Source organism: Spermophilus citellus (assembly GCF_964194105.1).
Source record: "Spermophilus citellus genome assembly, chromosome: 19".
Classification (NCBI taxonomy): Eukaryota; Metazoa; Chordata; class Mammalia; order Rodentia; family Sciuridae; genus Spermophilus; species Spermophilus citellus.
In genome coordinates, this window is record NC_138201.1 from 15,839,207 (window position 1) to 15,842,114 (window position 2,908).

The window sequence follows — 2,908 nt, forward strand, 5'->3', positions numbered from 1 at the left end:
GTTAAGGGTCACAAGGAACCCATAGTAACACTGACTTTTATCACAAGACAGATCTTGAGAACTCAGTCCAAGAGAATCTCTGGTGGCTGGCTAGCCACAGAGAACAGAGCCTCTGAAGAAATATGGAAAGAGCGACTGATGAGCTGAGAACAATATAAAAGCAATAAATGTTTACTGCTATGGTAGACATAACTTCCTGAAACTTAGAACTTTAAGTAGTATAAATATGACAGAATACTTCACTGAACCATGAATCAGAACAGCCTGGAACATGAGGTATTTTACCTTGCTATGCAATATTGTTTTTTCACTTTCCTTACAATGACCTTAACTACATAACAATTTTTTTATATAATTACATAACAAATTTTCATTTTTCTTCTGATTTTTTTCTATTTAACACACAAATAATCTGGATCCTAATTTTATAACCTCTGGAGAAGGTACGCTTTTCTTTATGTGACACTTTATAAGAAAAGTTTGGAGGAATCTGAGATACAGATCTCTTGTCTTTTGGCATTTGACACTTTTGCCTTCAGAAAGACAGATTCTCAATGCTCCAATGAGACTCAACAAACACATGGGCTCTGGTCTACAGAAATCCATTTCACAGGACCCCCGTCAAGACTTAATGTATCCATTCCAGGATCCCCAACTGCCTGTGTGCTGGCATTGCAGGCTCTTCTGTTTATGGCAAGGAGCAATGTCACCCCAAAGTCTATGGAATCAGCTGCTGAAGAGTTTTAAATAGTAGCAAAGCCATGCTGGGTGAGGTCATGGTGAAAACCAAGGGGCAATAGTCACAGTTATTCTGGGAGAGAAGGAAGCTGTTACGCAGAGTTGTACAGCCTGGCACAAACCAAGTGCTCCAACCAGGCCAGGGCTGCTGGCAGGACCTGACCAGACCTGCTGTTTCTTTGGCTAAGTGCTGTAGTCTGGCTCTTCTCGACTTGGGTCCAGCTAGTCAGAGGCTCAGACAAGACCTAGGTATGTGGGAAAGTGTGTGGACCCTGCTTGCCTGCCCTGCTAGAGTCTGTGCCTCTAACTCTTGGCCTGGGCAAGTGTTTCTTTTTTAGGACTGCAGCCAGGGAAGTGGACATCACCCAAATGACTATGCAAATATTTTTGACTTGCCCCTTCTTCCAATGCACAGCTTTCTGAAACTCAGCTCTGATTTGTAATTAGCTCACAGAACAGTTAGGAGTAGCTGGTAGAAGAACAGGTAGGGGATTCAGTGGGGAAAGACCAGAGGCGGCCCGCAGTGAAGCAGGTGGCTTGGCTCTCGGATCAAGCAAGGCAGTGGCGTGTGCATGCGCTGATTTCTAACATGCATGACAGGCAGAGTGGAGGTGGGGCCGAGGGTGCTAACCTTAACAGAGATCTGTGACCATCATCGCCCCTCCTTGCAAACGCAATCCTCAATACGGCACCTTTCTCTTTAACACCTCAGTCACACACATCTCTCACACGGCCCCTGCTTTGGCAATTCAAAGTTTAGTATAAAGAAATACTTGGCTGTAAACATGCGTTTCTAGCCTACACTGTTATATTTAGAGACAGATTTTTTTCTTTCTTTTTTAGAAATCAGAGTTCAAACCTCCAGCCTGACAGCAAGATACAATTGCTCATGATTGTTTCATTCAAAAAAGAATAAAATGCATCATATTTACCTGCTTGGCTCTGTCTCCAATCCCCAAAGCTAACTGGGCTAGCCAGTGAAGCAGAGCTCTGACCACTGGGGCAGGGAACCTCTGCTGGGGGTGTCCTGGCCATGTGACCTCAGGCATGGCTCAGTTTCCCCAGGACTCTAGGCTCTGTCTGGGCTGCTGGGAGAGGACTCGAGGTGTGTGAGCTGGGCCAGTTCTCTGGGGCCCTCGGCAAATGGAAGTTGTGAACCTTAACACTGCTTCTGAACAATGCCAAAGGTTACATAAGCAACGTAGCGGTGCCTGTCGCGGGGCCTGGTTTTGGCTTTCTGAAACACTGATTTTGAACAATGTCAGAAGTTGCATAAGGACCCTGGCTGTGCCTGCTGTGGGGCCCAGTTCTGGCGTTCAGGAGCTCTGCCTGCAGTGGCATTTCTGCAACCGGAGAGGGAACACCCTTCCCACGGCGCCGCCTCGGTGCAGTGGTGAGTCACACACTGGCAGGGGACGTGGGCGGGAAACCACTTAGGCATCACCATGGAATCTGACAGATTTGCCCCCTTGGAGTTACTTTGTCAAGAAAAGGGGAAAAGGGGCTCCCTTTTCCTCCTGCAAGGTGAGTGGGGCATGGAGGGGACAGTTCTTCTCAGCCAAAGCCCCTCACCACAGAGGTGGCTAGAAGCCAAGCCTGGAGAAGGTGGGAGAGTCCTGCATTCCTCCCAAAGTGGATGCTGGCACTGGCTCGTGGGGTGGGGAGCAAACCCCACCTTGTGACTGCTGACCCCAGCCCTGTCCACTTCAGCCCATGATCAGGTTCAAAGGCTCCTGACGTAGTTAAAGTCAAAGGTGAGCACTGTCTGTGTGCGGGGCTGGGCTGACGAGTGCCTTGTGAAGTGTTTTACTCCATTGCAGCCTCAGAACAGCCTGCCTGCTCTTGTTCCCATTTCACAAATGGAAAAACTGAGGCTGGCAGATGCCAGAGATCATTGCTGAAGCCATGAAGCGGATCTGTGATTTCAACCCAGAGGAACTTCCTGGGCTCTGAAGAGGGTCAGGAAATCCCCAGGTAGGTGTCTCCAGGCAGCCGAGAAGCAGGTGAACAGTTTAGGAAACTGCTGGGGCCACCGCACGGCTCAGCGCGGAAGTGCTCATTTTTGGCATCTGCCGCTTTTTAAAGTACATTCTACGGGTTGCCCTGTTTCCTTTCCAGAACAATTCCATGAAGCAGGTGCTAGTAGCTTCATCTCACCAGTGAGGAAGTG

General features: G+C 48.5%; 1 protein-coding gene across 1 annotated transcript in view; it reads right to left on the reverse strand.

Annotated features, from left to right (window-relative positions):
- ATP2B2 (ATPase plasma membrane Ca2+ transporting 2) overlaps window positions 1–1,842 on the reverse strand; it is a 207,140-nt gene extending 205,298 nt beyond the window's left edge. Inside the window, exon 1 of the mRNA XM_081276197.1 lies at window positions 1,671–1,842. The gene's annotated coding sequence lies outside the window, so the exon portion shown is untranslated. The remainder of the gene's footprint in view (window positions 1–1,670) is intronic.
- Window positions 1,843–2,908: the final 1,066 nt, after the last annotated feature.